Below are 24704 nucleotides of genomic sequence, written 5' to 3' on the forward strand. Positions count from 1 at the left end.
TAAAGAGCGAGTGGTTACGCATATGAGTCTCATGTAGCTGTTAGCTTGCATTCGGGAGACAGTAGGTTTGGACCCCACTGTCAGCAGTTAAGAAGAGGGTTTTCCGTGGTTTTCCATTTTTCAGTCCAGACTGTATCTTAATTAAGGCCATTGGCACTTCCTTGCCAATCTAATCCCCACGTCGCCATAAGACAATCTGTAAAAAATGAAATGGCGTATGGCTTTTAGTGCCGGGAGGTCCCAGGACGGGTTCGGCTCGCCAGATGCAGGTCTTTTGATTTGACTCCCGTAGGCGACCTGCGCGTCGTGATGAGGATGAAATGATGATGAAGACAACACATACACCCAGACCCCGTGCCAAGGAAATTAACCAATGATGGTTAAAATTTCCGATCTTGCCGGGAATCAAACCCGGGACCCCTCTGACCAAAGGCCAGCACGCTAACCATTTAGCCATGGAGCCGGACAGACCATCTGTGTCGGTACGACGTAAACCAAACTGGTAAAAAAAAAAAAAAAAAATGTGTACCGGGCGAGTTGGCCGTGCGCGTAGAGGGGCGCGGCTGTGAGCTTGCATCCGGGAGATTGTAGGTTCCAATCCCACTATCGGCAGCCCTGAAGATGGTTTTCCGTGGTTTCCCATTTTCACACCAGGCAAATGCTGGGGCTGTACCTTAATTAAGGCCACGGCCGCTTCCTTCCAACTCCTAGGCCTTTCCTATCCCATCGTGGCCATAAGACCTATCTGTGTCGGTGCGACGTAAAGCCCCTAGCAAAAAAAATAAATAAATTGTAAATCCCCATTACCTGCAAAAAATCATTAAAATACAACTTTGATAACAAATTTATGGCTTCTTAAAAATACGAGCATTATTTTCTGAACGTTAATTAATGTATATTAAGCATGCAAAATTACGCGGCATCTGTAGCAGATAAAAATTTTAATTCTACTATATTTCAAATTACAGAAGTTGTCCACCACCTCAAATAGAAATGCATGGACTTGAGAAGTTCATACGTATGTTGAGTACTCATCTCGCAGGCTGATTCGATCCTCAGCAGCTCAGTCCGTGCAAAATGCCGACCTCAGATTATGGGAAAAGACCAGATACAAGCAGAAAAGTAACGTGAATATTCAATGGATCGTAGTATTTGAAATGTAAATTCGTACCGAGAGAGTCGCTGTGCTGTTTGGCTCACGTAGTTGCCAGCTTGCATTCGGGAGATAGTGGGTTTGGACCCCACTGTCGACAGTCCCGAAGATGGTTTTCTGTGGTTTCCAATTTTCACACCATGCACATTCTGGGACTGTACCTTAATTAAAGCCACGGTCACTTCCTTCCCACTCCTAGCCCTTTACTATCCCATCGTAGCGTTAAGACTAATCTGCCTCGGTGCGACATAAAGCAAATGTAAAAGAAATAATCCTATCATCTGCAAAAAATAAGTGAATGTACAGAATGGTTAAATAATGTACGGCTTCTTGAAAATGCTAGCGTTATTTCCTGAGTGGTAATTAATATATATATTATTAAGGATGCAAACGTTTGTGTAAGTAACACCTTCAATAGATTTTTTAAAAAATACTACCGTATATTTGATCTTGCAAAAGTTGTACCACCTCTCAAAAAATAAATGTTGTATGGATTTAAGACATCAACATTTATGTTGCGTACTCATCCCGAAGGCTGTTTCGATCCTCGGCAGCTCCGCCATCAGCCTAGGCGTCACTGAAGATACATACAGTGTAAATGAGCAGTGATGTAGTTTCCTGTTGCTTTCCTCGCAGAGCCAAAAGTTGCCAACACATAAGATATCAATCTGTCAGACCCACAGAAATGCACGCACAAATCTACCCTGTGAGTGACATTTTCACACTATTCAAGAAATAATGTCATTAACAGCATCGCTCATAGTTCAATGACATTCATATCGCCAAAGCTAAGGATGAGACAGAGTCAGGTCAATGAAAGTAACAAATTTGTTCCAGCCGATAACAGAAGATATAACGTACTGTAAATACTATGGATCGCCAGCAAACCTAGAGAGAAACTAGAACGTCTACATAATTTATATTTTAATTAATTAAAATAATATCTGCAAAAAATGTATGCTTCGGTTAGAATTATCTTATTTGTTATTGTTTAATTGAGATGGTATAGGACTTAGAAGGTTATGACTATGTAGTTGTTCGATGTAGTATGTGTAATATTGCACCTGACAAATTTGTCGACCGATTAACATTTACTTGTAAGCCAGAATAAATCATTTGATTTAGTGTGAAGGGGTTAGAGCAGGGCCTCTCAGGGTGCGTGCGCTTGGTGCATGCACTGTGCACGGTGCAAAAGACGACTTCGCTTGGTTGACCAGAGTGCAGACCCACCACTCCTCGATTTGGAGCAATAGCGCTGTCTCTCTCTTTCCCCACGCCTGTCTCTCTCGCTCCCCCTGTCTCCCTCTTCCTCACTTGCTGCGTAGCGCTCCAAATCCGAGCCGAATTGAGCCGAGCTTAGCCGAGTAAACCAGAGACGAAGCGTTGGTCCGAGCCGTGCCGAGCGGGAGCGATGCACAGTGCACGGAGTTCTTACGCCTCGATTTGCACGCGTGAGATTTTGGGCGTTTGAGAGGCCCTGGGTTAGAGTTTATTAACATCAAGTTAGAGCAGGGCCTCTCAGGGTGCGTGCGCTTGGTGCATGCACTGTGCACGGTGCAAAAGACGACTTCGCTTGGTTGACCAGAGTGCAGACCCACCACTCCTCGATTTGGAGCAATAGCGCTGTCTCTCTCTTTCCCCACGCCTGTCTCTCTCGCTCCCCCTGTCTCCCTCTTCCTCACTTGCTGCGTAGCGCTCCAAATCCGAGCCGAATTGAGCCGAGCTTAGCCGAGTAAACCAGAGACGAAGCGTTGGTCCGAGCCGTGCCGAGCGGGAGCGATGCACAGTGCACGGAGTTCTTACGCCTCGATTTGCACGCGTGAGATTTTGGGCGTTTGAGAGGCCCTGGGTTAGAGTTTATTAACATCAAGTCTTCCCAGCGTATAACAAGTTGTTTGACGAGTTCTGATCGGCTTCGACAAACTTGACCATATCGGTCCTTAATTGGTCCGCATTGACTCGTACAACGGGTGATTGTTTAGTCCGCCCTGTCAATATATTATTAATATTTCAGTTATTTATACGTATATGTTTCGGGAGCCTGAACTCTCTTCATCAGCGTATTTACATCAAAATCAACCTTATCCAAATCTCAAGATACAACATCATATCATATTAACATTAATCATTGTCCTGTATATTTTGCTTTGTTTATAATAATGTATGTTGTAACCCAACACGTAAGACATGAAACTTATTTAAAAACACGCTTGAACAGTTCACTAATTCCTATCCTTTACACTCTTACAACGTGTATTATCACTCTGGATGGACCCGTTAGCTGAGTCAGACACTGATAAAATGATACTTGTCACTGCTGTATTCTTGCTGCCACTAGGAATCTACCATCTTATCGTCCAATTTTGACATCTTGTTGAAGCTAAAACCTTTATAGGATGCGCTGTTATATTACAAAGTTGTATTAAAGTTGTGTTAAGCAAACAGGGAACTGGAAATCTGTAGAAGCATTGTAAACAAAGGAATCGAATTAAGTAATGTAATAGATATATACTTACAAGATATTGTAATAGGAGTTGAATCATGGCTGAGAAATTATATAATGGATGAAAAAATATTCTCACGGAACTGGAGTATGTATCGCACGCCTTTGGCCCAACGGGCCCGGGTTCGATTCCTGGTCCGGTCGGAATTTCAACTTTCATTAGTTAATTTCTATGGCTCGGGGGCAGGGTGTGTGTGTCGTCTTCAACATTAGATTTCATCTTAGGTAAGGCCCCATCCTCACAGACACGCCGGTCGCCTATGGCGTCAACTCGAAAGACCTGCACCAGGCCTATCCGGAGGCCACACACCAGTACTTTTATTTTTATTATTATTATTATTATTATTATTATTATTATTATTATTATTATTATTATTGCCATGTCATAGACCTATTTTTATTTAATTGTACTTCTCACAATGACAGGCGGCCTAAATCTGATAAAGTATACCATAACATTTGAATATTGAATGCATGTGTAACCATGACGGGTTTTCTGGAGTTAATCCTTCTCGTTTCTATAGAGGTGATTTCTAACGATTTGGGCGGAGCCTTTAATGGCCAAGACGGCTAAATCATAGTACGGATTTTTGGGAATGCCCACACTTTTGAAGAACTCAACTAAGAATTTTGATATGGTCCCTCTTGCTCCGATGAAAAGTCCTGCAACCCTTACACAGAAGATGTGTGATTCTTTGAAGTAGCTGATGCTTGGTTCATGGATTCTCTCTTCTCCGCGTCTATCTCTGCTGGCTGACTGCAGTCGACTTCACATCTAATGGTGGGGTCCAGAATATATGCAAAGTATTTTACTCGGTGTCCGCCTCTGTGGTGTAGTGGTTAGTGTGATTAGCTGTCACCCGCCGCCCCCCCCCCCGGAGACTCGTTGGCTGAATGGTCAGAGGGTCCCGAGTTTGATTCCCGGCCGGGTCGGGGATTTTAACCTTAATTGGTTAATTCCAATGGCACGGGGGCTGGGTGTATGTGTTGTCTTTATCATAATTTCATCCTCATCACGACGCGCAGGTCGCCTACGGGAGTCAATTAGAAAGACCTGCACCTGGCGATCCGAACCCATCCTGGGATATACCGGCACTAAAAGCCATATGATATTTCATTAACCCCCCTCCCCGGAGGACCGGGTTCGATTCCCGGCTCTGCCACGCACTTTGCAAAGTGGTACGAGGGCTGGAGCGGGGTCTACTCAGCCTCGGGAAGTCAACTGAGTAGAGGTGGGTTCAATTCCTACCTCATCCATCCTGGAAGTGGTTTTCCGTGGTTTCCCACTTCTCCTCCAGGCAAATGCTGGGATGGTACCTAACTTAAGGCCCCAGCCGCTTCCTTCCCTCTTCCTTGCCTATCCCTTCCAATCTCCCCATCACCCACCAAGGCCCCTGTTCAGCATAGCAGGTGAGGCCGCCTGAGCGAGGTACTGGTCATCCTCCCCAGTTGTCTCACGCTCCAGGACACTGCCCTTGAGGCGGTAGAGGTGGAATCCCTCGCTGAGTCCGAGGGAAAATTCAACCCTGGAGGCCAAGCAGATTGAGAGAGAGAGCGAGAGAGAGAGAGAGAGAGAGAGAGATTTTCTTTCTTTCTTTCTTAATCTGCTTACCCTCCAGGGTTGATTGTTATAACTGCAAGGTGATACTTTTATCCGAAATATTCAACAGTAGGTTCATAGATTAAATTAATAATTAAACATTATATACATTCTAATATTATTTTATTTAATAATAATGTATTATACTGATAATACTAGTAATTAAACAATCGATTATTATGAATATACATAAATTATAAAATAAAATAATTAATAACACACATAAAATAATAATTTACATTCTACATATATAGTAAAGAAACATGAATAAACGCAATCATTTACAAATTTTTAGTTCGGAAATCACGAGTGGATGAAATGGTTTTTTAATGACTGTTTATATGCTGTGAGGTCTATTACGAAGGCTTTGAATGGTGATACTTTTCTCGGTGTCCGCCTCTGTGGTGTAGTGGTGAGTGTGATTAGCTGCCCCCCCCCCTCGCCCCCGGAGACTCGTTGGCTCGTTACGTATTTACCTCTACATGATTATTTTATGTTTCTAAGTACAAAACTGTATGGATCTGTTGTAGATGAGGAGTGAAAGTTTGTTTTCTGTCAAATAATATTGCAGGATCCTTCTCCTCCTTTACCTTTCGTAGATCATGGGCCTGTATTATGTACGTGAAACAAATAGTAGGGATATTTATTTACGTGAAAGCTATTGAACATATTTAGAGACGTTCAAGTGTAATTAGTTTTCAACAGACCACTGTAAATGTTGTTTGAATTGAGCTGTAAAATGTCAATCACGACTTGAACAATTAGGTTTTAAAGTCATCAGCATATAATAGGCAGGTGGAATGTTATTACTTTATCAGTAATATTGTTGATTAATGCCAAAAGCATTAACGGCCCTAGCCCTGAGGAATTCTAGAATATATGTATTCTCGATGTATTTTCTTGATCGATTACGTATTCCCTTCGGTCATCTAGATACGAGCTAAATAAGCAGAGTAATGAATGTGTGAATCATAAAGCATCCATTTTATGAAGAAAAATACGGTGATTAATTTTATCGAACACCTTTTCGAAGTCAGATAGTGTACCATCACACTGACCACCATTTTTAAGTTCTGTTGACACTACTTGTGTGAAATTTACTACACTAGTAACAATAGATAGCTGGAAAGAAATCCGTGTTGATTAATTGAAATTATAGGTCTAAGGTATGCTGAAAGTTTATGGCATAATGTAAGTGCTAGTTAGTTGTTAGCTTCTTGTTGGTTCAGGTGTAGTCTGTCTCTTCCGCTGCCACTCTACTCCACTAGATAGCACTACTGTTGCAATTACAAGAACTAATCCATCAATGACAGGTGCACAAAAGCTACGTATTAGTAAATTTACATTTATTTTATTTTTTCATCCTAACTGCCACAGCTGCTGAAATATTTGTAAGATCCAATTATAATTACAGACGAAATTCGATATCTCGAAGTGACTGCGGAGGCTGAAAATACTTCGAGTTATCGAAAATTCGAGGTATAGGAAAACGTATTTACTACTATAGCTCCACAAAAAATATCAGCTGTACTGTTATTTACTTCCTAATTTTGACAATGATCTTTTTAAACATCTAAAATTTTAATATTATTCGATATCATATTAAAAGTTGTATTTTACCATAAGAAGCAATATTCTCATTTAGAATACTTACAAATTCATCTTTTAATAGATCTATAATTTTCTTGCGTTGTTTCCTAGGTAACCGTGTGCTCTCTACAACATTCTCTAATACAGGGTTTCCCAAACTTTTTGTTTGTGAGGCCCCCTCAGCATATCACATGTATAACCAAGAATATAATATTGAATTCAGTAACCAAAAACAGAATTTTGTAATGTTACCGTATTTGATTATATTCGTGTAATATAGGGCTAATAATTACTTTCCTTTAAAGTTTAATTTAAATTAATTTACATAAACATACTTCGTAAATGCATAAAAATTATGAAACAATGTGACACTTGGCTACTAATTACAAGTGTGGAACTAGAAAATATCTTGAGAAAATTCACTTGGTCCAGCCATTCGATCAATGAAACGGATGGTGTTGCTTTTACAAGCGTAGTCACTCGAACTGAAGAAAAGCTTCCACATTAGCTCTGTTTGTGTACTTTATTTTCATTTGTGTGACAGCAGAAAATGTACACTCACACGGTTATGTTATCGTGAAAGGCATTAAACGCAATACTTTCTTTCTGGAAATTGCAAGGATAGAAAGTGTCATGGATCCAAAAGTCGATCAGAGGCTCTCCAATGGTCTGTGGTTGGCCATGTTTGTAATTAATAGGCAAACCTGATATGATGCTAAAACTATATTTTCCTTGTCTTTCGTAACTGTCCGTGAGTACTTTCTTCGTTTTACGAAGTTCAGCGAGTTTATTGTGAAGGTAGTCCATTGGCTTGTCAGCTGCACAGCCATGCATCGTTTGGATATGTTTTAATTTCGATGGTTTCGTAGGCTACATTCGTTAGATAAAACGTTGCCACACAACACATACAGAGGCTTCTGCTAATATCTGCACTTGAACAGTTTTCCGAGTGGCGGATTAAGTTTTCAAAACACTGTCAGGGTGCATCATTTTCAATCAATCAATCAATCAATCAATCAATCAATCAATCAATCAATCAATCAATCAATCAATCAATCAATCAATCAATCAATCAATCAATCAATCAATCAATCAATCAATCAATCAATCAATCAATCAATCAATCAATCAATCAATCAATCAATCAATCAATCAATCAATCAATCAATCAATCAATCAATCAATCAATCAATCGATTGATCGATCAATCAATCAATCAATCAATCAATCAATCAATCAATCAATCTTGATCTGCATTTAGGGCAGTCGCCCAGGTGGCAGATTCCCTATCTGTTGCTTTCCTAGCCTTTTCCTAAATGATTTCAAAGAAATTGGAAATATATTGAACGTCTCCCTTGGTAAGTTATTCCAATCCCTAACTCCCCTTCCTATAAAAGAATATTTGCCCCAGTTTGTCCTCTTGAATTCCAACTTTATCTTCATATTGTGATCTTTCCTACTTTTATAAACGCCATTCAAACTTATTCGTCTACTGATGTCATTCCACGCCATCTCTCCGCTGACAGCTCGGAACATACCACTTAGTCGAGCAGCTCTTCTTCTTTCTCTCAATTCTTCCCAACCCAAACTTTGCAACATTTTTGTAACGCTACTCTTTTGTCGGAAATCACCCAGAACAAATCGAGCTGCTTTTCTTTGGATTTTTTCCAGTTCTTGAATCAGGTAATCCTGGTGAGGGTCCCATACACTGGAACCATACTCTAGTTGGGGTCTTACCAGAGACTTATATGCCCTCTCCTTTACATCCTTACTACAACCCCTAAACACCCTCATAACCATGTGCAGAGATCTGTACCCTTTATTTACAATCATATTTATGTGATTACCCCAATGAAGATATTTCCTTATATTAACACCTAGATACTTACAATGATCACCAAAAGGAACTTTCACCCCATCAACGCAGTAATTAAAACTGAGAGGACTTTTCCTGTTTGTGAAACTCACAACCTGACTTTTAACCCCTTTTATCAACATACCATTGCCTACTGTCCATCTCACAACATTTTCGAGGTCACGTTGCAGTTGCTCACAATCTTGTAACTTATTTATCACTAATCAAATTTTCATTTTAGCTCTTTACGAACTTACAGCTTACATTATTATGGCGGACCCCTTGGATTATCGTCGCGCCCCTCCAGGGGCCGCGGACCACAGTTGGGAATGGATGCTCTAACAGACTAACAGCACCATATGCGTCCTTGCCAACTGAGAACTCTGTCAGCATGTACTGTAAACCGCTTGCTCGGGGTTGCGAAGTGGCCTAAAGGAGGGTTTTAAACTATTGTGGAACGTGGCTACTCAAGGTCGCAAAGTTCATACGGCTAGCCAAACAATACAGTCTGACTAAAATGTAGAGAATGTTGAATTTTATATAAGGAGACGATTTAAATTTAGGTTTCACAGAAACTAATTTTATTTGGGGACAATTAAGTACACGTAAACATAATGCGTTGCATATACTTCGAGTTACAGAAAAAAGTTCACACCTGGGCTTGAAATATCCTTCGAGATATCGAAGAACTAGTGCAATAGAAGTTCGGGTTATCGAAAATATGTAACACATGAGTTATATAGAGTTCCGTCGGGAAACGAAAATTACTTCGAGATATAGAAAATTCTAATTAGGCCCCATTCGCAATGCAAACGTAACCGTGAACTTAACGACGTAACGTAACCGTAAACTTAACGTAAAATTTGTGATATTCACAATGGAGGAACGTAACGGAACGTAAAGAGTACACAGCAGCCAATCAAAACACTGCCATGTTATTTAGCACGGAAGTCGGTTTTTAAACTATCTCGCAGTTTTATATTTTAATACCTTGATGGAATCAGACAACGTGGTAGCGGAATTCGTATTACTTCAAACATCTCTTGCTTTGCTCCTGGGAGCTGTGTACCAGAAAAGACAAACTAAATGACGGTGCAGAAATGGGCTCATCTCTTGAATCAAAGAAGGTTATTTCAGGGCGATTTCGGCACTCTACTGCAAGAAATGACCGTCATCAGTTCGCTTTATACATGCGGATGAAACCTGAATTGTCTGACACTATCTTACGATTTGATTCCCCTTTTCTAATAAAAAGAATTGTAAGGTCTCCTTTACCGACATTTATGCGCCTAGCTATCACACTCCGATGAGATGTTTGGATGATATTGTTTTCGTAAAAAAATAGTCTGTCATAATGTTAACAAATATACAGGGACACTCTTTTATCTATGACACGGATTGTCACTCGCCCGGTCGCCAGCGCTGCGAGCTTGTCTTCCTCCATTTACTGTCAGATTTCATTGCTACAGCATACTTGTTTTCATGTATTCTCTTTCGGTACAGCGTCTTAGTAATTATTTTTCCTTTTATCATACATTCACACGAAGATTATTTCGAAAGAGAATTACAAGTGTTTCGTCGAAAGAAGACGTTATATCGCTAAAAAATACAATGTGTACGCCTGCTTTGATTGGCTAGTTCTTAAACTTAACGTGAAGTTAACCGCAAGAGCTTGGAGTTTGCAATCCCTTAATTTTTACGGACTCGTAGTTAAGTTTACGTCGGAGCATTTGAATGGTTCTATCAGATAATATGGCCGCAAACTTCTAATTTAACGGTAATTTTAAGTTTATGTTACGTTTGCATTGTGAATGGGGCTTTACAGACATTCGAATTATAGAAATTTAAAAGTATTTTATAATTCAGGGGACTGCTGTTGTAATTTGACTTGCATGCTTCATTATTATGGTAGATACAACCAATGATGGTTTTCGAATACAATGTGGCGTATTTCGCAAGAGTAAATAATTGCATAAACCAAATTACAGCTAAATTGATCTGATTTAGTCACACTCTACTGTGCGGGTATGTTGACTGGGCGGAGATTGATACATTTTTCATAAGCAGCCTGATAAGCATGTGAGTAGGTAGACTTAGTGCTGATAAGAAGTGTCGAGAATAATACAGAGACCGTATGTAGTGAAAGAGAATTTAAGCTACAATACACAAAGGGTAATTAACTCTAACAAGGGAAGGAAAAGACTTAAAGGAGGTCGTAATCCAAGCGTGCTTGTTTTAAACGGAAAAGACAAATAATAAGTGATTAAGGTTTAATTGTTTAAAATGAAGCGAATAAAAGAACGAAATTAAGAAATTTACAGATCATTAAATTTAGAACTGAGGCCACCAAATTTAAGCTAAGATGAACATCAAATGGTTATGGGACGTAAAGCAAATTGTAAAAAAAAAAAAAAGTGCGAGTTTATTTATATATTTTTATTATTTATTTAGAGTTATTTATTTACTCACTTAAGGCCCCTACGAGCCAAGACTCATTCTAAAGGAGTAGTACAAATATGGAGCACAGGCTTCTTTCTAATTTGTTTACTCTCGAGGATTGGTTTTTCCCTCGGACTCGCGAGGAATCCCACCTCTACCTCCTCAAGGGCAGTGTTTTGGATAGTGAGACATTGGGTCGGGGGATACATCTGCGATGGAGGACAGGTACCTCGCCCAGGAGCCCTTACCTGCTACGCTGCGCTGAACAGGGGTGTTGTGGTGGATGGAACGATTAGAAGGGATATACAAGGAGAAGGGAAGGAAGCGGCCGTGGCCTTAAGTTAGGTATCATCCCGGCATTGGAGGAGGAGAAGCGGGAAACCACAGAAAACCACTTCGAGGGTGGTTGAGGAGAGAATCGAACACCCCCCCCCCCCCCTCTACTCAGTTGACCTCCCGAGGCTGAGTGGACCCCGTTCCAGCCCTCGTACCGCCTTTCAAATTTCGTTGCAGAGCGGGGAATCAACCCCGGGCCTCCGGGGGTGGCAGCTAATCACACTAACCACTACACCACACAGGTGGACCTGGTACACAGACAACATACAAATTTATGAACAAAATATAGGATAAAATTAAATACTTATTGTATTAACTAGACCTATACACAAAAACAAATAATAAAATATTATAAATATTATAATAGGAACTGCCTGGCCAAGGCGGTAAAGACGTGTTCGGTTCACCCAGAAGGATGTGGGTTCAATTTCCCACCAGTAAGTCGAAAAATTTAAGAATTGAGATATCCACTTCCGGAGGTGCACATGACCCTAAGGTTCACTCAGCCTACGCCAGAAATGAGAACCAAGTTAATTCCTGCGGGCAAAGGCGGCCGGGAGTAGAGCTAACCACACTACCCCACCAGGGGCTGATGTTACTTCTTCATGGCCTGTACGGGGACGACTTTGCATTTTATAATAATAGGATTGCCTTGCAAATAACATTAAATGATTTAAATTAACAACTAATGCATAAGCTATAAGTAAAATTATACAACTTACATAAAAGCACAGGCAACATAGAGTGCAACATTTATGAGTAAAATACAATAACGTAAGTTCTTGTTGTACTAATGAAATCGAGGATTTTCTTGAAGATTATGTAATACACAAGAATAATACACGTGGTCTTTACAACTACTAGGAAATTATATTGCTTGTAATATTAATATTGTACTGCACAATAGCATTAACTGACTTAATATTAAGTATTACTATTTGAGCTATCAGTAAACTAGAAGTAATCAGTTCATAGGCACACACATACACACGATCAATTTACATATCACAGATCCAGGTAATCTATAAAATACAATGTTTTTACCCTTTTACTGAATACTTTTAAGTTAGATATTTATTTAAGACTTGAGGGTACAGTGTAAAAAATTGGTGTCTTACACTTTTCATACCGCGCGACTTGGTCGTGTGGTTAGGGGTGCGCAGCTGTGAGCTTGCATCCGGGAGAGAGTGGGTTCGAATTCCACTGTCGGCAGCCCTGAAGATGTTTTTCCGTGGTTTCCCATTTTCACACCAGTCAAATGCTGGGGCTGTACCTTAATTAAGGCCACGGCCGCTTCCTTCCAACTCCTAGGCTTTTCCTGTCCCATCGTCGCCATAAGACCTATCTGTGTCGGTGCGACGTAAAACAACTAGCAAAAAATGTAATGCCTTTCCTCCATTCTCCTTCAGCAGCCGCTACTGTCAACAAGTCAACAAGTGCGGTGATTGGAAATATTAATCAGTTAGAATCCCTCGCTTCTAACATTTTACAGTTTTCGCCGACAAAGTCCTCAACAGCCTGCAGTCAGATACTTTAAAAATATTAAACTGCAAAGTAATCGTAAATATGATCATAAAACATCTAATAATCCATAACGAAGGTCTAAGAAACAACGTGAAAAAAGGTCGAGAACGTTATGACTACCAGGTAGCCCAATACCAGTTTTATAACCAAAGAGAAAAAGTTTCCCCTAACATAATGGACAAAATGAACAAGCGTCAACCTTGCAAAATTCCAATGCCAAGAATAATAGAACATTTTGAAAATGCATTGGGTATCGAAAACAACAACACCCCTCTCCCAGATACAGAAATAAATACTGACTTACCTACGTATATTAGCACTAGTACATGAAATGATGTAGGGCTTTTAGTGCCGGGAGTGTCTGAGAACGTGTTCGGCTGGTCAGGTGCGGGTCTTTTGTTTTGACGCCCGTAGGCGTACTGGGCGTCGTGATGAGGATGAAATTGTGATGAAGACGACACATACACCCCCTCCCTAGTGGAATTAACCAATGGTGATTAAAATTCCCGACCCTGCCGGGAATCGAACCCGGGACCCCTGTCACCAAAGACCAGCACGCTAACTATTTATCCGTGGAGTCGGACATTACCATTAGTGAAAATGACGTACAGAAGGCGTTTCACGGCATAAAACTTGACACGTCAGCTAACCCCGATCGGATAACAGTTCGTGTTTTAAGACACCCCAAAGCCACTAGACTTCTCACGTTGCTCATTAACGCAATGCTGCACTTCTCTTATGTACCTTCACAGCTTAAAAGGGGGCGAACAACATTGATACACAAAGGGGGCATTTAAACGACATCAAGGAATGAAGACCTATTACAATATATTCTGTGGTCAGGAGAACCATAGGACGTGGACACTCAGCTACGTGCACACATAACTTAAAATCCATGTCAAGGTGGTTTTATGCCACAACCTGGAACCCATATTACCGCCTCTCTTGTCAATGGTTGCCTTCAAGATGCAAAGCGCTACTGGAAGGACATACGGAAAGCATTTGATTCTATTGGACATCAGCACATCATATGGGCTCTTCAGCAGTCTGTCCTTCCAGAAAAGTTACGTAAACTTACTATAGCTTTCCTTTTACAGAACAGTATTCAAGTAGAAGCAGATTTTAATAAATCGAAACCTATATAAATTAATTTTGGAATAGTAAAAGGTTTCGTTACTTCACCACTTTTTTTCAATTTGGTAATGAATAAAATATTGCGTGATCTTACCGAACCATGACGTCATTAATAAGTTCGGATACATTTTATCCGAAGAAATCCCACTATTATCTGCTTTCGCATTCGCTGATGATATAGCAATAATCAGCAGAACCGAACAAGATGCAACAATTTTAGTCATTTTAGCCATAAGTAGCTCACAGAAATAGGTCTAAATTTTAACACCCAAAAAGTAAATCTATTATTCTAAACAAAGGAAGACTGGTTCCGGGAAAAATCACCACTCTTCAGCGACCAGTAATACCATCATTAACATCAAACAATGAACGAATTAAATATCTAGGAATGGATTTCAATAATGAAATATTTCTTGACAGATCTAAAGTAAGTAATACCCTAAATTCTGATTTAAACAATTTAGTTAAAATTACACTTTAAAAACAGGAACAGGAAGTTAAAATTATCAACGGATTTATTTGGCTAGGTGATATATTCACTACAGCGCGCACCTCTAACTCTGTTATCCAGCACTTTTCTTAAAGATCTGGACAAAATTATAAGAAGTTCGGTTAAACAAATGACACTACTTGATGATAAACCAAACTCCATGTTATATAGTCCAAAGAAATTCAGAGGTATGGGACTACTCTGTGCCGAATGGGAAGGGGCTAATATTCAGCACTATAATATCTGCAGTCGCTTACTCCCAATTAAGGGCGTACAGCTGCATCATGTACGAACATTTTCCAATGAGCTCGATAAACTCAACATCGATAAAGAAAATCTTCCCTCTAAAACCAACGGAGAAAAGCTGCGAGAGATAATGAGAGATTGATCTTTCCAGTTACGGTGTCAATTGGTTTTGTACGCCTATCACCCAAAACCAAACTCTTCGCGGATCTTCATCCGAATACATATATGCTATAAAAATGTTGTGCAACCTGACCGCAGTAAGATCGGTTCCCAGGAGAACTTTCAGCTCAACCCGTTGCAGCCAAAAGGTTGCAACAAGAACGAAACGCTAGGACATGTATGTGCTGGGGTTCTGCAGGGGCGTAACAATCGTCACCATCGAGTAAGGACATCAATTGATCAAGGCCTGAGGCAGCGTGTATGGGAGGTGCACGAAGAAGTTCACTGCGTCTCTACCGATGACTCAACGAGAATAGTGGACATCACAGCCATCAATAAGAAAGAGAATAAAGCGATGGTGTTAGATCCTACCATTTGCTTCGAGAGGGACCTGCAACAGGCTCAGGGTGTTAATCTGAAGAAGAAAAGAATATACGCCATGTCTGCCAAAATACGAGGTATAATAAGTTATTACTCTTGATCAGTGGATTGTCAGAGGCCTCCTGTTTGGATCCAGAGGTACCCTGCCGAAGAACTCAGCAACTACTCTCCAAAATTTGAAAATTTCTTTTTATGACATCTAATAAATCTTACTACTACTGTTTCGTTGTTGTTGTTGTTGTTGTTCTAAGTTGCTTTACGTCGCACCGACACAGATAGGTCTTGTGGCGACGATGGGACAAGAAAGGTCTAGGAATTGGAAGAAAGCGGCTATGGCCTTAATTAAGGTACAGCCCCAGCATTTTCCTGGTGTGAAAATGGGAAACCACGGAAAACCATCTTCAGGCCCGCCGACAGTGGGGTTCGAACCAAGTGTCTCCCGAATGCTGGATACTGGCCGCACTTAAGCGACTGCAGCTATCGAGCTCGGTACTACTGTTTCAACATCTTCATTATTGACTGTTATACCCTTCAGCGTTGAGTCTGCAAGCCTATGTGAATTTACTAAAAGCCTCCACAATCCTTTATTTGTAACTAGCTCTGTGGCACCATTTAGTTCCATATCTTTAAACAGAGTCTAACCACCGTCGTTTTGGTCTCCCTCTTACTGTTCAAGGCCGGGTTAATTACTGTCCTAGATAACATATCCTCCTCCACTCGCCTCACATGACCCCATCACCGAAGCCGGTTTATGTGTACAGCTTCATCAACCGAGGGCATTCCTAACTTAGCCTTTATCTCTTCATTTCAAGTACCCTCCTACCATTCTTCCCGCCGGTTTGTACTTTTCCTTTACTTTATGTCGCACCAGCACAAATAAGTCTTACGGCGACGATGGGATAGGAAAGGCCTAGGAGTGGGAATGAAGCGGCCGTGGTCTTAATTAAGGTACAGGCCCAGCATTTGTCTGGTGTGAAAATAGGAAGCCACGGAAAACCATCTTCAGGACTGCCGACAGTGGGGTTCGAATCCACTATCTCCCGGATGTAAGCTCACAGCTGCGCGCCCCAAACCGCACGATCAACTCGCCCGGTCCTATTTGTACTAGCGGTCATTCACACTACTGTCATGTCTGTTACTTCTGACTTATCGATAATATATCCTTAGTCCACCCAGCTTCTATTCCAGAACAGAAATGTTGGTCCAAAAATAGACAGACAATTTGGACATATTCTGAGTCATGGCCCCCCTTGTGCTCATACGGCATGGACTATACAATCCACCGGTGGTCCCTAACCCATTAGAAGAGAGATTCTCACTGTAACTATGTGTAAAGTAGGATAGCATCCTGCTTCACAGAATTTTTACCGAGCACGTTCAGAACGTTTTAAGGGTCTGTTTCAATCCATAAATACATTTGAGGCGTTTGCACTTATCATGTAAATAAATTTGAAGAAACCGAGGGAAATTATCAGCCTTTTAAACAAGTTGTGAAGGATTAATAATGCTTGTAGTTTTATGATTGATGTTCTTTTTTAATTTTTGAAGTATTTTGTATGATGAAACGTATTGTACAGTTTAAGATCTATTACCGGCCTTGTTTCTGCATATTCTACTGTTATTACAAGTAGAAGAATTATAATTTCATCTCACCCCGTATCAGGAAACGGGACACAGTGGTGGACAAAAATTGCAAGTAGAGGAATCACTGAAAAATTGTAGGGATCCTTTTGAATTCAAGATTAAGGGCGAGTTGTCCGTACAATTAGGGGCATGCAGCTGTGAGCTTGCATCCGGGAGATCGTGGGTTCGAACCCCACTGTCGGCAACCCTGAAGATGGTTTTCCGTGGCTTCCCATTTTCACACCACGCAACTGCTGGGACTGTGCCTTAATAACGGCCACGGCCGCTTCCTTCCCAGTCGCAGTCCTTTCCCATCCCACTGTCGCCATAAGACCTATCTGTTTCGGTGCTTCGTTAAGCAAATAATAATAATAATAATAATAATAATAATAATAATAATAATAATAATAATAATAATAATAATAATAATAATAATAATAATAATAATAATAATAATAATAATAATAATAGACTAATAATACATTCGAGATTCGGGTAAGTATGGCGTGTGATATTGTTTAATTCAATTCGTGGATTATAAAAAAATCTGCTTATTCTGGTAACGCCGTCTCAGGTTCGATGAGGGATATGGTCGGTGAAGATGAGAGGCCTATGGCCATGACCTATTCTAGGAACTGTCCCTCAATTCGCCTTAGTGAAGGAGAATGGAAAACCACGGAAAACCATTCTCAGGACGACCGACGCTGGGCAGCAGTCCCTCTGTGTCCCAAATGAGGAGTTACAGAGCCATGGTAGAGTCGTGGCCACACGTACGGCTAAAACCGGCACTGCATCCACCGACTTTTTTTTCTGGGCCCTAAGGAAACTTCTGCTGTATTATTGAAGGATGCAGGACGATTCGATGATAAATGGCTGATACAGGGTACGGTAATGATAAGAAAGAAACAGGATATGCAATAATCACCAGTGATTGATTACAAAGTATTTTCTAATTACGTGTGATCACTGGTGTGTTAATGCACGTTTTTACCATGAACTGTTATTGCAGGCGTAAACCTTGTGAATGCCTATCTTACCTGGAATATATAATGAAGAGGAAGCGGATTTTTATCTAGTTACATATTTTCCTTATGTGCGTTTTAACACAATTTACAAAGTTTATTACTCCCATTGTGCATCTTCAAGCGTAAAAACCTAATCTTATTTCACATAAAAACACATACGTTCCCAAAATTTTATGAACCCTAAATAAATATTTTAAGAAAATCCATAATAAGCACATAAATCGGCAATATTTGCTACCCAATAACATTTTTAATTATTCTGTATTAGAATATAATGCTGTTGTTCATGTTTTAAGATTACGGTATTGTTTTTAACAGTGTATCTAACGTCATATAATTTGGCTATTTATAGACTTTCCTCCGGAAGCTCGAAGACTTGCTGGTCACTGCTTACGTCCTTACTTTTAGACAGTGATTTGATTTGCTGCACAAGTAGCTTTCCTCCATGACTGAGTTAGCTAACATTCTAACTCGCTCGTATTAGTCAGCCCGATAAGATTTTGTTTATAGAAGGCCAGTGAAAAGCAGTCTCGGAGAGATAAGGTGACTGGGAATACCGTGGACAGAACTACGCACTGTTAAAATATTCCCCCAACAGGAGGTCGTGGGATTGTGTCACTCGTAAGGTTAGTTGTTCCGGTCCTTATGTCATTCCCGTAGTCGTGTGATTTTCTCTGAAGATCGAAGGTAGAAGAAATACTTTCTTCACTGCCTGTTGCCTTTCTTTTGTTATTGAAACAATGATTCACCGTAAATGTTTGTGTCTTAACCTGCAAAACAATGTCGAAAGTGAAGTCGAGTACAAGAACACGTCTTCAACTATACCTACACAGAGGAGTTTTTTTTTTTCATTACCGACGGAAAACTATTATTTTGCCAACCTTGTGGTAAAACAGTCAGTGTAGAGCAACGTTCTCAAGTAACCCAGCATTTATCTGGAATTAAGCACATTGCGGCTGTGCTGCTTCGCGTGTGCGTTCTTGACAGTTACTAATAGATTCAAGATTCAAGATACCCGTCTCCCTTAATCTCGAAAATCATAGATTAGGGAGAGGGTATTATTTATTGTAATCGTTTCATAATTTCATAATTTGTGATACATGCCGTATACAAAATTAGAAGGAGTAACTTAAATAACTATTGTGAATAGTGTTAATAATTGGTACATGCGATGAATGTTCATATAAAGCAGGTGCATAGAAATTGAACAGAGAAAGAATACTATAAACTGAATGTTGGAGTTCCATTCATATATAGTATTATGGCAGAAAAAAAAACCAAAACATCTATTTATAGTGATATCTTTTCAGATTATCAAAGATAATGTTGCCTTTGCAGGCTGTTAAGAAAAGAGAGAAAACGGAAATTCTTACTCGAGAAACATAAAACTAGTAGAACTACTGTAACGAGGTAGTTCCATGCTATCCCTTAAGCCTATGTACCTAATGGCTCTAGACTTCAACGGAGTTATATTGTCTAGGTTACCCTAGGCTCAATTCGGTTCCTGGCTGACATGTATCACATCCTTTCCTTCCTTCAATTTCCTGCTCCACCTTCCCCTAATAATGTTAAATAATTTTGCCATTCTATCCGGGCGCATCCATTCTCTGTTCAATAACTTTACAATTGTATACAACTGATTTTCGTTGTCAATTTTCTTTACATCCTCATCGTCTATGAATTTTTCTCGTATTTCCTTTGTCATAGGGCAATCTTTTATAAGGTGTGCCCATCCCATCTCTTCAGAGCATATTAAGCATTTATTTTCATCCCTGTTCCTTCTATATGCTTTATTTTTATGTATCCCCATTAACCACCATATTATACCCCTCATTCTCTTTTTTGTTATAAACTCTACATTTATTCTCATTCTCCCATATATATTACAAAATTCTTCTAATGACCTCTTACTTCTACATTGTGCATCAATGTCTTGTTTTTCAATATCCTTAATTCTTAGAACTATTTTTTTTAAACATATTTTCCACTTCTCTATACATTCTTTTTCCCAGTAACATCCCATTCCAATCGTTTCTAAAATATTCCGTACCCCATCCACCCAGTATCCTTGGTTCTGATGTTTCATTTGGTGTTGATATGCTATCTGTAAAATTTCGCCCCCTTCTCGCAACTTCATTCTCAACCAATACTTTATTATCCTTTTAATAATGTCCACTCGTAGACTTATATCTTTGCACATCATTCTCACTCCACAATTAGCTGTACAGCTGGGTAGACCCATAATTATTTTCCCAAATCTACTCGTAATTGTATCAAGTGAGTCAATCCTTTCTTCAACTCCCCAAATTTCCGCTCCACAGTTACTAATAGATGAACCAGTTCTTCAAATGCAGGCCCATCTAAATACCCCCAGTGTTATTTACATGTATGTAGAGCACCGACATTCCTCTTGGCAAAATAAATAATCCGAGACTGAGAAATTTCCTAAAAAGTACATTGATTTTAAGCCTCCAGACGAGTTCACATCAACGAGAAATGATCTCCCAAAATGTTACGAAGAAACTTTACAAAGAATTCGGGCAATATGTGATGGCGAATGCCTATGGGTGAGCTTTGTTGAAACCAATTATTCATGTGTCAGAAAAGTAAGAAATGGAGTGGTGTGTTCGAGAATAACACAACTGCTTGTGAACATCCTCATTTGCTAGTGAAGCAAGAAATGCCTGCTGCAAACCGTGTCACTGTAGCTAGGATGTTTAATGAAGCCATACACTTACTTTGGCCAAAAGGTGTAAAATACGACAATGTATTGCTTCTATTTGCTGATAATGCAGCTTACACAAGAAAAGCAGCCGAAGTTCTTTCTGTAAGCTTTCCGAAAATGATACAAGTAACTTCCGTTGTTTATGCTCTACACAGCTTATGTGAAACTGTAAGGGCTCGGTATCCAAAAGACCGAGCGAGTTGGCCATGCGGTTAGGGTCGCTTAGCTGTGAGTTTGCATTCGGAAGATAGTGGATTCGAATTCCACCGTCGGCAGTCCTGAAGGTGGTTTTCCATGGTTTCCCATTTTCACACCAAGCAAACAGTGGGACTGTACCTTAATTAAGGCCATGACCGCTGCCTTCCCACTCCTAGTCCTTTCCCATCCTTCCGTCGCCAAAAACCTTCAATGTGTTAGTGTAACGTTTAACCTTTAACAAAAAGTATCTTAAAGTGGATAAATTAGTGTCTAATGGCAAACATGTATTTGTAGAAAGTACCCTCAAGAATCGATCTGTATAAAGAGAAAAACCCTGGCCTTGCGTTTCCTCCTCTGCCTACTGTCTCGCGGTGAGGTACCTGGCTTAGCGCTGTGGTGTACTACGCAGACCGTTTCTCATCCGTTGTGAATGCACTTTATAAAAACGACGGGTTGTTAATTGAGATTCCTCTAGAGTTACTGAAAATCAGCCCTTTGAAAAATGATTTGGCGTTTATATCTACAATCTAAGCTTCCTGTGTAAAACCGCAGATTTACGTGAAAAATCCACTGACCTGTTGAGCATAACTGTGAAGGAGGTACCTACTGTTGAAAATGAACTAGATTCACTCTCACAATCAGCCTCACAGGTACAGGGACTGTTAAAGGTCAAATATCAAAATTAGAAAAATAGAAATATTAGAAAAGAATAGATTTTTAAATATGTGAGAAGTTGCTAAAGAACTGGAGGGAGCTCATGTTGGGGAAATTGACGGCGCGGCGTAAGTGTTGGTGACATTCCTCTCTCAAGTATGAACGCCCGACGTCCTGTGATGTGGAGTGATTGTTTTCACAGTACAATACGTTCTTTAGAGATATATACTCGGCAAGCATTTGTGATGGTCAATTTGGAGATGTCCTTTGTTGTTCACTGCAATTCTGAGACTACTTAGCAACTAATATTCTAGCGTGTGATTGGTGATTACGAACTGGGACAATTTTTTCAAAGATTGTAGGTTGTTTTGCCATATTTAAACAAAACATTACCTTTTTTGCTGTAAATACCATAATATCTACTCTGGCACGCCAGAAATGAATATACCATCTGTACTTTTCCATACAGAAACATCCATTTGCCTTAAGGAGCCAGTTCGGTAGCACCCTATTTTAATACAATACTTTATACTTATTACCTCTTGAACGCGAGTGGTTATGTGAATTTGAAAGCAAAACATTTTTAACTTTTTAAAAACATTTTTAGTATTCTTAGCACATAAAAATGTTTTCACATTTTCAGCAGATAAAAATCCGCTCCCTGATAAAGACATGTGGCTCCCTAGGAAAAGCACAACAGATCAGGGACACGTAAACGTAATAAATCATATCACACGTGCATTGCACGTAACAGTCAAACACACTGCCCGATTTAATTTGAAAGTCATTATAATTCGCCTTTCGTTAAACAAGTATGAAAATAAATCCTGTTACTCTAGCTTATCAACTTTAAATAACTTAGACATCATCATACTTTTGCCTACAAATTGTAGGCAATAAGATTAATGTGGCATAGTTGACATTCTTAGATCCTAAAAAAAAAAAAAAAATTAAAAATGACTGCAAAATTTATTTACCTAGTAGCTGATGTACCCGTGCTCCGCTACGGAATTCTACGTTGTATACAGACTTCTACGTTAGCTAGTGTACACGTTGTGGGTAAGACTGTATTAAATTGCATAGCTCTTAATTTTACCCTAGAAACGCGACGCGGAAGTCACCAAACGTCTTTTCTTATGTGAAGTATGGGTCAGGGAATTTTCATCTTAATGGTAGGCCTTCTTCCTACAATCTGTCACAATCAAGTTGGGGAGTTTTCAATATAATGCCAGACATTCACTCTCCACCTGCCTTTTTACATCCTCAGAAAGACTGTCTTAGTGGTTTTCCCAACTGAAATCAACATAGGTCATTACAATGACGCCAGTAGGCATGTCGCGATTAAAAGCAATATTGTCATATGAAGTACTCGATCAAATTTAACAGTTCAAAGTTCCAAAGCTGGAATGATCAGGCCCCAGACAGCCGTGAGCCGTGAACACTATTTAATTTCGGGGGAAGGTGGGGGGAATAGTGTAGAGTCCCAGTGCAAAAACTATGCCCTTTTACTCATCTGTTTAATAGGAGTATCCGATGAGTCAGAAAATCTCAATTCACTGCACTGGCGGGGGGGGGGGATCTACCTGACTTATGAAATTTTTCCCTCCAAGTCAGAAGAGAAACGCCCCTCCTCGCTGCTAATTTGGATAAAATGAATGTCGAATTTAATAAAGGAGAAGAGGAAGGAGAATTTCTTAAGAAAAGGCTCTTTTCAGTGTTGAATTTTGAGTTATTTCGTGAATTGTCTTGCTATAATTTTGAACAGGCCGAAATTGTAGCTTTAGACCAGGTCATAAGTGAGCCTCTGCCATAATTCCATTAAGTGTGCACACTGATCATTCCAATCAGCGCGTCAGGCGCCTTCCCGTAACTACCATTTCATCCAAGGTGAATAATTGTTTATAGTTAGACTGTATAGTTTCTTTTTCCCCGAATCTATATACCGATTTTCATTAAATTCCGTTCATCCATTTTCTCGTGGCTCGGCGCTGATATGAACTTAGCGACAAAAATACAAATTCATGAATATCACTGTTATCATAGTCGGTACGGTAAAAATGTATAAGACTTAAATGATCAGAAATTTAATTCTATTCTATATAACCTATATTACTTTATTTATGTAGTATTTATCGATAGGACCACTAATAGCATAAATATTTGAGAATTAAATTTTAGGCCTTCCCCTAAACTACCATTTCACTCAGCGTGAATAAAATCATTTATAGTCCAGATTGTAGTGGCTCAATCCCCGAACTTACCGATTTTCATGAAATTCTCTTCATCCGTTTTGTCGCGATGCGCGTACATACATAGCCTACAGACAGACAGGCAGACAGACAGACAGACAGACAGACAGACAGACAGACAGACAGACAGACAGACAGACAGATATTACGGAAAATTAAAAAAAGTGCATTTCCTTGTTACTGTGGACATGATCGATACAGAAATACCATTTTTAAAAATTCAAAGTAATTTATGTAATTTTTTAAGATAAATGTTGTATCTATGCCGGGCTCGAGGTCCCGGGTTCGATTCCCGGCAAAGACAGGGAGTTTTACCTGAATCTGAGGGCTGGTTCGAGGTGCACTCAGCCTACGTGATTACAATAATTGAGGAGTTATCTAATGGTGAAATGGCGCCCCGGTCTAGAAAGCCAAGAATAACAGTCGAGAGGATTCCTCGCGTTGACCACGTGGCGCTTCGTAATCTGCAGACGTACGAGCTGAGCAACGGTCGCTTGGTAGACCAAGGATCATCAGTGCTGTTGTGCCATGTTGGAGGTGGGGAGGGAGGGGGAGGGTATATGGGAGAAGCAGTTTCTTCTATCAGATTTTAAGAAAAGTTTCATCGGACTTACTTTTTGTAATCGAACTTTAGAGGAACATTTCCGATGATAATAATAATAATAATAATAATAATAATAATAATAATAATAATAATAATAATAATAATTTTCGTTCCATTCACTAATTTTAGTGTTTTTGGAGACGTCAAGGTGCCGGATTTTTTTTCAGCAGTTTCTTTACTTGTTAATACAACTACCGATCGTTACTGATGTATTTG

Source organism: Anabrus simplex, chromosome 1 (assembly GCF_040414725.1).
Source record: "Anabrus simplex isolate iqAnaSimp1 chromosome 1, ASM4041472v1, whole genome shotgun sequence".
NCBI lineage: Eukaryota > Metazoa > Arthropoda > Insecta > Orthoptera > Tettigoniidae > Anabrus > Anabrus simplex.